This window comes from Myxine glutinosa, unplaced genomic scaffold, assembly GCF_964187855.1.
Source record: "Myxine glutinosa unplaced genomic scaffold, kmMyxGlut1.1 SCAFFOLD_3252, whole genome shotgun sequence".
NCBI classification, from domain to species: domain Eukaryota; kingdom Metazoa; phylum Chordata; class Myxini; order Myxiniformes; family Myxinidae; genus Myxine; species Myxine glutinosa.
The window spans coordinates 12341-24680 of record NW_027619345.1 but is presented as its reverse complement, the minus strand read 5'-3'; positions in this window follow the sequence as shown (position 1 = coordinate 24680).

Genomic DNA, 12340 nt, shown 5'->3' with positions numbered 1-12340 from the left:
AACGGCGGCTGCTAAACGCGCCGGTTGAGCTGCAGGACCCCCTTGGACCTCCCTCTCCCTCCAGCCATCCACCTCCTGCCTTTCCACCCTTCTTGTGTACGTGAGTTTGTTTTGTTTGTTCTGTCCCTGGGTATTTAATTAAGTCTGTAGGTAAGCTAGTATTTGCACTGTGTCACCTGCGTCTTATGTGCTTGTAAATAAACCTTGATTGCTCCTTTTTGCTTGTGTAAATAATAAATCCCATTACTCGTCTGTACGTCTTCTCGTTTTATTCCTTTTCCTCTTTGCATTCGTCGTTTTAGTCTTTTCCCAGATTGGGCAGCTGCGGTGCGATACGGCCAAAGTTCTGGGTGAATCGGGGATCCTGTAACGGTCGCGGTTGGACCATCCGCTCGGCCCATCATACCATCTAAACCGCGATCGGTAACAATATATATATATAATATTATATATTTATATATATATATACTTGGCATTTAATATGGAATATTTTTTTTGTGGGGGTGAACTTACTTTTCAAGATGACTTAGAACCAAAAGTTCATTGGAATGATGTTGAAATTATTCCAGATTTTGTTAGATTCTTCTTTTTTTTTATTTTCACATTTTAGTTAGTTAGATTTAATTCACATGTTAATGTGACCTTTAAAAGAAACAAAAACCACATTTGACATTTCGAAGCAAATAAATTGATCCTTGAAAGTGATGTGAACTGATATCGAACTCAATTCACGGACAGTACTGTGTTAAACTTCTGTACGTTTTCCAGAAGTATCTCTTTATTTTGCACATTAGCCAATTTTTTTTTCAACAAAAACAAAAGCTAAATTATGACTGGTATTACGGACAGTAAAATTACAGTTCAGTACTTCGTGTAACCCCCACGATCATTCAGGATAGCACGTACACGTCGAGGCATGCTGTTCACGAGATTTGCCAAGGTTTGGACAGGAATCGCTTGCCATGCAGTGACAATAGTCTGCTGCAATTCATGCACAGAGGTGGGCTGCTGGTCCAAGTTGTCGATTTGACGCGTTAATTCTGCCCACAAGTTCTCTATCGGATTCATATCCGGGGACATGGCAGGCCACTCCATATTCTCTACACCACGGTCAGCAAGAAAGTGTTGGATCATGCGAGCACGATGAGGCCGTGCATTGTCATCTTGGAAGACAAAGTTTCCTCGAAAGCCTGCACGAGCAAATGGAAGCAATGTTTCTTCCAGAATGACCCTGTACTTGAACTGGTTCAGGTTTCCATTCAGAACAACTAGGTCAGTTTTGCCCCCTGCATGAAAAGCAGCCCAAACGGTCACCCCAACACCTCCAGCTTGGACTCTTGGCACTATACAATCTTCGTTGTGGGCTTTATGCACTAGTCTGCGCACTCGGACGTGGCCATCTTGACGATAGACCAGAAATCTAGACTCGTCACTGAAGGTCACATGATTCCAGTGTCCTGGCTGCCATTGATGGTGCTCTCTGGCCCACTGCAATCGGCGCTGGTTGTGTTGTCTGGTCAGGCGTGGCTTTCTCAGGGGACGCCTGGCACGATAGCCTGCTTGAACCAGTCGTTGGTTGACTAGCCTTCTGGATACAGGCACATTTGTCAGTTGCTGCCACTCAGCCCTAAGCCGATTAGCCGAATTGGTACGGCCATTGCAGACTAACCGGTGTAGCTGGCGATCATCTCTCCTTGTGGTTCTGCGTGGACGTCCTGGCCTCGGTATTGGAGTAGGGACACCCTTCTGAGCATTTCGTTTCAGGATCTTTGACACCTGACCTTGAGTGATGCCATACTGCCGAGCAATAGCACGCTGTTTCATGCCAGAATTTCGTAAAGCCACCACTCCATGACAAACAGCATTGTCAAGTTGACGGACCATCTCCAGAGCAAGCGGCAATAACTTTTGTAGATGTACAGCAGTTGTTTTCCACTAATACAGAACGCAACAACCCTTATATACCTGATTGTGAAGCCAATCGTCAAATGTACCAGTGTACCTGTCCTTATATTTTGTCACGCCACCTGTGATATAATCCTGTTATTGACTTCTTGCTGCGAAAGACAATCAGTGACATGGTTCTTTCAACAAAGACATCACCGAAGGGTAAAAGAAACTCACCAGATTGATATACTGAGTTCAGAAAGTAAACCCAAGTCAAGAAAAAAATATATATTCCATATTAAATGCCAAGTCTGTATATATATAGAAGAGAAGAAGGGAAGTCGGAAGTGGAATGCAAGAGCAGAGGTGGACGAGATGGAGGAGCGGTTGCAACAGGAGGAGGTCATGGGGATGGTACAGCACGGGAAGCATGGCTTGGGGTGGATGGAGCATGAGCGATGGGGAAAAGCATGTGTGAAAGAGAGGAGGAAGATGGTTGAGAGGGAGTTGAGAAGAAAGGAAGAGGAGGGGAGATATGTGAAAGCAGTCGGTCAGGCACAGCAAGGTGCTTGGACTAAGTGGGAAGGTGTGCAGGTGAGGATATTGAAGTGGCAAGAGATTTAGAGGATGGAGCCAATATTGTTGAATTTCCTGTTGCGGGCAACGTATGATGTGCTTCCGTCACCAGTAAACTTGAGATTGTGGGGGTTGTTGCAGGAGGAGCTATGTTATTTGTGTGGAGGTGTGGGAACAGTGCAGCATGCACTGAGTGCATGCTCAGTAGCATTGGCAGCAGGAAGATACAGGTGGCGACATGATCAGGTGCTGGCGGTGGTGGTGCAGATGGTGCAACAAGAGGTGCTGAGATCGAGAGAGAGAAGAGTGGAGAAGGAGACTGATGGGGGAGAGGTGTGGTTTGTCAAAGAGGGCCAAGTGGTAAGAGGTGGAAAGAGGAGGAGGCGGAGGTGGAAAGCAAGGGGGCTGTCAGATGCTTGTGATTGGCAGGTGGTGGCAGACCTAAAGCCACAATTGGTATTCCCAGAGGAGATCTGTGTGACAAGGTTGCGGCCTGACATTGTCATTTGGTCAAGTGCAACAGGACAGGTCATCTTAGGGGAGTTGTCGGTACCTTGGGAAGAGAACATGGAGGAGGTGCACGAGAGGAAGAGAGGAAAGCACAGTGAGCTGGAGGCAGAGTGCCGGGAGAAGGGTTGGCGCGTTTCGTGTCAGCCATTTGAGGTGGGGTGTAGAGGGTATATTGGCAATTCCTTTTCTGCATTTCTTGCTAGGCTGAGAGTGTGTGGGACAGAAACAAGGAGGATGTGTGACAAGGTGGCCCAGGTTGCCTTGAAAGGCTCATTTTGGATATGGAGGAAGTTTATGGAGGCACGTCGAACGGTGTAGGTTGGGTGTGTGAGTGTGTGTGTGAGTGTGTGTGTGTGTGAGTGTGTGTGTGTGTGTGAGTGTGTGTGTGAGAGTGTGTGTGTGTGTGTGTGTGTGTGAGTGTGTGTGTGTGAGTGTGTGTGTGTGTGTGTGTGAGAGTGTGTGTGTGTGAGAGTGTGTGTGTGAGAGTGTGTGTGTGAGAGTGTGTGTGTGAGAGTGTGTGTGTGAGAGAGTGTGTGTGTGAGAGTGTGTGTGTGAGTGTGTGTGTGTGTGTGAGTGTGAGTGTGTGAGTGTGAGTGTGTGTGAGTGTGAGTGTGTGTGAGTGAGTGTGAGTGTGAGTGTGTGTGTGTGAGTGTGTGTGTGAGTGTGTGTGAGTGTGAGTGTGTGTGTGAGAGTGTGTGTGTGAGAGTGTGTGTGTGAGAGTGTGTGTGTGAGAGTGTGTGTGTGAGAGTGTGTGAGTGTGTGTGTGTGAGTGTGTGAGTGTGAGTGTGTGAGTGTGAGTGTGTGTGAGTGTGAGTGTGTGTGAGTGAGTGTGAGTGTGAGTGTGTGTGTGTGAGTGTGTGTGTGAGTGTGTGTGAGTGTGAGTGTGTGTGTGTGTGTGTTTTGTTTTTGTTTTTTGTTACCATTATTACTTCTTATTTTGTGTATATGAGTGAGTGGGTGAGGGTGTGTGTTTTTGCATGAATTAATTTTTGCATGAGTGTTTTTGTGTGTTGAGTGGTGTATGATGTAAGTGTAGGTGGTTGTTTGGTTGGTGTTCTGTATGTATGTGCCTGTATGGGTGTGTATGTGTGTGTATGAATGATCTGGTGTGTTTTGTTGGTGAGTGGTGAAGGGTACAAAGGTGGGTGATTGAGTGTTCCACCATGTTTGTTTGGTGCTGTGGATTCTGGATGTGGAGGTGTTTGTTGTTGTTGTTGTTGTTGTTGTTGTTGTTGTTGTTCGCACTGGCTGGGGGTGGGGGTATGTACGCATCCAGATGCAGTTGCTGCATGTGGATGTGTACGTGCCCCTGCTGGCCCACCTTAGCTGACCGTATCGAGGTTGAAGGGCCGAAACGGGATGATGCTGAGGACCTCGACTGAGGACCCGGTCAGTGCGGCACACTTGTGATCAGGTGTGTTTTGAACTTATTTTATATATATATATATATATATATATATATATATATTATAATAGAATATAATATAATATAATATAATATAATATAATATAATATAATATAATATATATATATAATATAATATAATATAATATAATATATATATATATATAATATTATATAATATATATATATATATAATATAATATAATATATATATATATATATATATATATATATATATATATATATATATATATATATATATATATATATATATATATATATATATATATATATATATATATATTATACAGTGGAACCTTGACTTACGAGTTTAATTCGTTCTGTGACCGAGCTCGTAACTCAATTTGCTCGTTTCTCAAATCAAATTTCCCCATTAAAATGCATTGAAATGCTATTAATCCATTCCAGCCCGCCAAAAACCACACCAATTTTTTTTTTAATATGCAGTATATATAAAAATATCTCGCGCTTTATATTTCACCTGTATGCAGCATACAAGTTGGCAGGATGGCCTGGACTGGAGGTACGCACACTTGACTCTAAAGTCTAAACTGTCCAGCCTGGGTTTGAATCCCGACCCAGCTATAACCTGTCATGTCGGTGTTTCACAGGCAGGGTGATTCATCAATGTGTGTACCGCTAAACTGGGCGCCCCGTTTGCGTCCCATTAGTTGTTGGATGTTAAGGATCTCACCGTGTCTTCCACAAAGAGAAGGCGAGCTATCGCCGGCACTCTGAACAAGTTGTGGCCTGGCATGCTCTTCTCCTCTGCCGTTATATACGTCCTCCTCGGCATCTTTTTCCAGAAGAGCCCTGTCTCGTCACAGTTGAAGATTTGCTGGGGGATGTATCGTTCGGCTTCTATCAGTTCGGCAAAAGTTAAAATAAAATCTTCAGCTGCCTTCACATCTGCCTCACCAAGTCGACAACACGCACACCTCGCTCATGTTTTTCGACGATTGCGTGTTTTATATCCAAGCACATCATCCTCTTCTTCTTCTCAGTACTGCCCTTGGCACTCAATTACTTAGGACCCATGGTTAAAACTAAGAAATTTTCCAAAATAACCAACATGCGAAAACAAAACAGCAGCGATATACGGCAGATATGCTTGCACGGCAAGATAACCACGTGACCGGAACCCACCTGGTGGCGGCTGGCGTAAGCTCCAAAATAACCAACATGCGAAAACAAAACAGCAGCGATATACGGCAGATATGCTTGCACGGCAAGATAACCACGTGACCGGAACCCACCTGGTGGCGGCTGGCGTAAGCTCCAAAATAACCAAAATGCGAAAACAAAACAGCAGCGATATACGGCAGATATGCTTGCACGGCAAGATAACCACGTGACCGGAACCCACCTGGTGGCGGCTGGCGTAAGCTCCAAAATAACCAAAATGCGAAAACAAAACAGCAGCGATATACGGCAGATATGCTTGCACGGCAAGATAACCACGTGACCGGAACCGACCTGGTGGCGGCTGGCGTAAGCTCCAAAATAACCAACATGCGAAAACAAAACAGCAGCGATATACGGCAGATATGCTTGCACGGCAAGATAACCACGTGACCGGAACCCACCTGGTGGCGGGTGGCGTAAGCTCGTAACTCAGATCTCGGCTCGCATCTCAAAGCAATAAACCGCCCGAGCGACGGCTCGTATCTCGGAAAACTCGTAAGTTGGTGCACTCGTAAGTCAAGGTTCCACTGTGTGTGTGTGTGTGTGTGTGTGTGTGTGTGTGTGTGTGTGTGTGTGTGTGTGTGTGTGTGTGTATGTATATATATATATATATATATATATATATATATATATATATATATATATATATATATATATATATATAAAATATATATATAGATATATCAGTCACTATGCGACCTTCATATCATCAGTGGAGAACCGCCAGCAAGGTGCCCCATACAGCTGCTGCTGCACCTTGCTGGGAGCGATAAGCACCGCCTGCCACGCGGTTACGTTATCTCTGGTATCCACTCATCATATGGAGTCGACCTGGTTGCGGTTGGGAGTTACTAATAATGGTATCTGTAATCTGGTTCTCCAACCTAATGAGCGGACAACATGACGTCATCGCCATGCAGGCAAGGTAGGCAAGGCGGACGTGCATGGCGATGACATCATGTTGTCCGCTCATTAGGTTGGAGAACCAGATTACAGATACCATTATTAGTAACTCCCAACCGCAACCAGGTCGACTCCATAGGATGAGTGGATACCAGAGATAACGTCACCGCGTGGCAGGCGGTGCTTATCGCTCCCAGCAAGGTGCAGCAGCAGCTGTATGGGGCACCTTGCTGGCGGTTCTCCACTGATGATATGAAGGTCGCATAGTGACTGATATAAAAACCGAAAGGGTCACAGAGTTACAAGTGTATGGAAAGCCTCACTGCGTTGCCCTGATGAAGCCCCAACAAGGGCGAAACCAGGTCGGTAACTGTGAGTTTTGCATGCACTTGTGACAGTATCTGTATTTATAATCCGTAATGACGCACTGCTAGATGGTTCCTCTGGAACTTTTCAGGCAAGGCGGACGTGCATGGCGATGACGTCATGTTGTCCGCTCATTAGGTTGGAGAACCAGATTACAGATACCATATATATATATATATATATATATATATATATATATATATATATATATATATATATATATATATATATATATATATAGTGAACCCTCGTTTATCGCGGGGGTTACGTTCCAGAACCCCCCGCGATAAACGAAAATCCGCGAAGTAGCGACCATATATATATATTTTTTTTTATATATATTTTAAAGCATTATGAACTCCCCCACACTCTTATTAACCTTTCCCATACTCTTATAAACACTTCCTATACTCTTAAACACTTTTTACACTCTTAAACATACGTAATTTTAACAACATATAAAATTCTAATGGGTACTCACCATTGAAGATACTGTAGCTACCCATGGGTTCCCCAAGCAAGACCAGCATCAGAATCTCCTTGCTCCAGCCGGTGACGTCACCGGCGGGGATTCCCGGCGCGAGAGTGGCTGGTCACATGACCGCTAAAGCGTGCCGCGCTTTGCGGGTATAATCAGCTACACCTGTTGATCACGTGACCACCGATTCACCGAAGCACGCCACGCTTGAGAGGCGTGGCTTTCGGTTTCTGGTTGTGCTTTATAATGCAGCCCGATAAATGGGCTTTTCAGTGTTCCCGAGTTGGTTTTGAGAATAAATATCTTCTCGGACGAGTTTGTGTCTTGCCCGTCATTTCGTCCGTATCAAGCAAGAGCCCCGGCTCTTCAATACTACAACTTGCGTGATGAAGATGATGATGAATTAGCTGTGCAGTACTGATGACGATGAAGGTGATGACGATGATGAATGTACTGGCGTTTTCCATACGCACGACTCTTTGTCTACCCTTCTACTGTACACTATGTACAGTATTTTATTTCTTGTAATATGTTTTAAATACTGTATTTTTCTTATTTCTTTACGTTTTTTAATTTTTTAGGCTAGAAAATGCTTATTTTACCACAAAAATATTTAAAATAATAGTATATAAAAATACATTTATACCGCAAAATCCCGCGATATAGCGAAAAATCCGCGATATAATTTTACATATACTAGCGAGAAAAAACCGCGATGTACCGAATCCGCGAAAAGTGAACCGCGATATAGCGAGGGATGACTGTATATATATATATAAAATATATATATATATATATATATATATATATATATATATGGTTTTGAGAGTGTAAATATAACATCATTAAAGGTTAACGGTTTGCCCCCATAGTTAGTCCACAAGCAACACGTAGGCCACCTTAGAACATTAGTTATGTCATAGTATGTGTGAGGATAAGGCCATTTCCATTAGTGATACCTGCGTTGTGCAAAAGAAATAAGCTTAGGTCCCGTTAATTTTGTGGCCACCCTCCGATCGACCTCGTTGGGCAGCATCCATCCCGCGCCCCGATTCGGCTGATCCACCTCGTTTGCCAACAGCGTTCGCTGCCCTTGGTTTCGCTCGAAACCAGTCAAATGCCACGAGGTAGGCCTGGAAAGGGGGAGGAGTGCGAGGACGAGGTGTGGCCGCATCAAGCAGCACGTCAGAAGGCGGAAACGGTAAGGGCAACCACCAACCAGGGCTCGGTGGGCATGGCTTAAGAGGGCGTGGTAAGGGCGCATCTAGCAAGTGCTGGAAGGTTCGCTGAAAAGTTTATATATAAGCGCGCGCACAAAGCCCTTGAGAGGACTGACGCAACAGCACTCGTATGAGGAGGACGGACCTGGAGGACTGGTGCGAAAGAATCGCTGGATGAGAACTTGCAAAGGACTGGCCAGAAGGAATATATGCGAACTTATGAGGACTGGCACGATTCGCGCATGTAAGAGAAGGACTCGCATGATTTGGCTTGCGCATGATAAAGGACTCGTTGGGATCGCGCTCTGTGAGAGGACTTCTGCGGGAGGCGCTTTGCATTGAACTGTATTGGGAGCGCATATAGCGCCGGTTCATTTATTACGTACGCGGCTGAGCCGCGAAGTAACCGCCCAGCCAGCCTACCTTTTGCCCCGCATTTAACCCCGTAATTGTCCGCTCCGCGTCAACGACCCGCGGGGAGCTTCTGCCGCCCTGACCATCTCCTTCGCGGTACGAGTCGGGGACCGGAGTGAACTGCCTGGACGCCATCATCCCTGGACCATCACCCTGGCCATCTGCAATCCCCGTGTGAGTGTCTGAGTGTGAAACGGGCCCGTGTCCTGGGATAAGTTAAGACTGTATTAAGCTGCACTGTGTGTTCTTCTTCTCCTTCCTGTACAAATTGTGAATAAACCAATCTGTTCTTCCTGTCTTTCCTGATTCGACCGTATCAGTGTTTTCCTCCATTGGGTAAGCGTGGCACGATTCGGAACCGCTCAGATCGGGTTTAGTCCTTGTTAACGGCTCGGATCGCGGTTCGCTGTCGCTCGGCGTTTCCACCGACAAACGTGATTCGGACGGGGTTTATTTCCTTGCTTCCTGGGAGGCGTTGGTAATTAGGTATTAGTGATTAGTCCTATGACCCTAACCAACGCTGACCGGAAGTGACGTCATAGCCCCGGATCCCGTCGGCTAGTCAAAGACAAGGGGACTAACCCCCCCTTGGTAAGGGGAAAGGCCGACCAAGAGAGCCGCAACAATATATATATATATATACAGTGGAACCTTGACTTACGAGTTTAATTCGTTCTGTGACCGAGCTCGTAACTCAAATTGCTCGTTTCTCAAATCAAATTTCCCCATTAAAATGCATTGAAATGCTATTAATCCGTTCCAGCCCGCCAAAAACCACACCAATTTTTTTAAAAATATACAGTATATATAAAAATATCTCGCGCTTTATATTTCACCTGTATGCAGCATACAAGTTGGCAGGATGGCCTGGACTGGAGGTACGCACACTTGACTCTAAAGTCTAAACTGTCCAGCCTGGGTTTGAATCCCGACCCAGCTATAACCTGTCATGGGTGAATCACAGGCAGGGTGATTCATCAATGTGTGTACCGCTAAACTGGGCGCCCCGTTTGCATCCCATTAGTTGTTGGATGTTAAGGATCTCACCGTGTTTTCCACAAAGAGAAGGCGAGCTATCGCCGGCACTCTGAACAAGTTGTGGCCTGGCATGCTCTTCTCCTCTGCCGTTATATACGTCCTCCTCGGCATCTTTTTCCAGAAGAGCCCTGTCTCGTCACAGTTGAAGATTTGCTGGGGGATGTATCGTTCGGCTTCTATCAGTTCGGCAAAAGTTATAATAAAATCTTCAGCTGCCTTCACATCCGCCTCACCAAGTCGACAACACGCACACCTCGCTCATGTTTTTCGACGATTGCGTGTTTTATATCCAAGCACATCATCCTCTTCTTCTTCTCAGTTATAATAAAATCTTCAGCTGCCTTCACATACTGTACTTGCACGGCAAGTGCAACGGCAGAGATACTGTACTTGCACGGCAAGATAACCACGTGACCGGAACCCACCTGGTGGCGCCTGGCGTAAACTCAAAATAACCAACATGCGCAAACAAAAATGCAGCGATATACGGCAGAGATACTGTACTTGCACGGCAAGATAACCACGTGACCGGGTGGCGAAAGCTCGTAACTCAGATCTCAAAGCAATAAACCGCCCGAGCGACGGCTCGTATCTCGAAAAACTCGTAAGTTGGGGCACTCGTAAGTCAAGGTTCCACTGTATATATATATATATATATATATATATATATATATATATATATATATATATATATATATATATATATATATATATATATATATATATATATACATATACATATACATACATATATATATATATATATATATATATATATATATATATATATATATATATATATATGATCAAGGCACCTCCTAGCTTTAATGGTGAGCACCAGCCACAAATTATGTCTCACACGGTAAATACCGCATAACCCGCAAGGAACCAACAGCCTGTCTGCCACACAGACCATCGTTCCCACCAGTGCAAACCAAAACCAGGGGGTGCGGTGCGATCGGCGGGGATACTAATCAACGAAAATAACAGCGTGACGAGCGCTGTCCCGATCTCCTGTGGACCGAAGTCCTAGACCAAAACGTCACCTCCGACCCAAAGGGTCTTCTGGAGGCTTCAGCCCGGCCACTCTGTCAACAGACAGAGATTTATTCATTGGTCCCCATTGGCTAAACATCAAGCAGAGCCGCCAATCCAGATTTCGGGCTTATTAACCCTCGTCAGGACGGCATACTGCAAAAAATCGAACCAATGAGGACCAAAATCGTCTATTAAGATGATCAAGGCACCTCCTAGCTTTAATGGTGAGCACCAGCCACAAATTATGTCTCACACGGTAAATACCGCATAACCCGCAAGGAACCAACAGCCTGTCTGCCACACAGACCATCGTTCCCACCAGTGCAAACCAAAACCAGGGGGTGCGGTGCGATCGGCGGGGATACTAATCAACGAAAATAACAGCGTGACGAGCGCTGTCCCGATCTCCTGTGGACCGAAGTCCTAGACCAAAACGTCACCTCCGACCCAAAGGGTCTTCTGGAGGCTTCAGCCCGGCCACTCTGTCAACAGACAGAGATTTATTCATTGGTCCCCATTGGCTAAACATCAAGCAGAGCCGCCAATCCAGATTTCGGGCTTATTAACCCTCGTCAGGACGGCATACTGCAAAAAATCGAACCAATGAGGACCAAAATCGTCTATTAAGATGATCAAGGCACCTCCTAGCTTTAATGGTGAGCACCAGCCACAAATTATGTCTCACACGGTAAATACCGCATAACCCGCAAGGAACCAACAGCCTGTCTGCCACACAGACCATCGTTCCCACCAGTGCAAACCAAAACCAGGGGGTGCGGTGCGATCGGCGGGGATACTAATCAACGAAAATAACAGCGTGACGAGCGCTGTCCCGATCTCCTGTGGACCGAAGTCCTAGACCAAAACGTCACCTCCGACCCAAAGGGTCTTCTGGAGGCTTCAGCCCGGCCACTCTGTCAACAGACAGAGATTTATTCATTGGTCCCCATTGGCTAAACATCAAGCAGAGCCGCCAATCCAGATTTCGGGCTTATTAACCCTCGTCAGGACGGCATACTGCAAAAAATCGAACCAATGAGGACCAAAATCGTCTATTAAGATGATCAAGGCACCTCCTAGCTTTAATGGTGAGCACCACAGCCACAAATTATGTCTCACACGGTAAATACCGCATAACCCGCAAGGAACCAACAGCCTGTCTGCCACACAGACCATCGTTCCCACCAGTGCAAACCAAAACCAGGGGGTGCGGTGCGATCGGCGGGGATACTAATCAACGAAAATAACAGCGTGACGAGCGCTGTCCCGATCTCCTGTGGACCGAAGTCCTAGACCAAA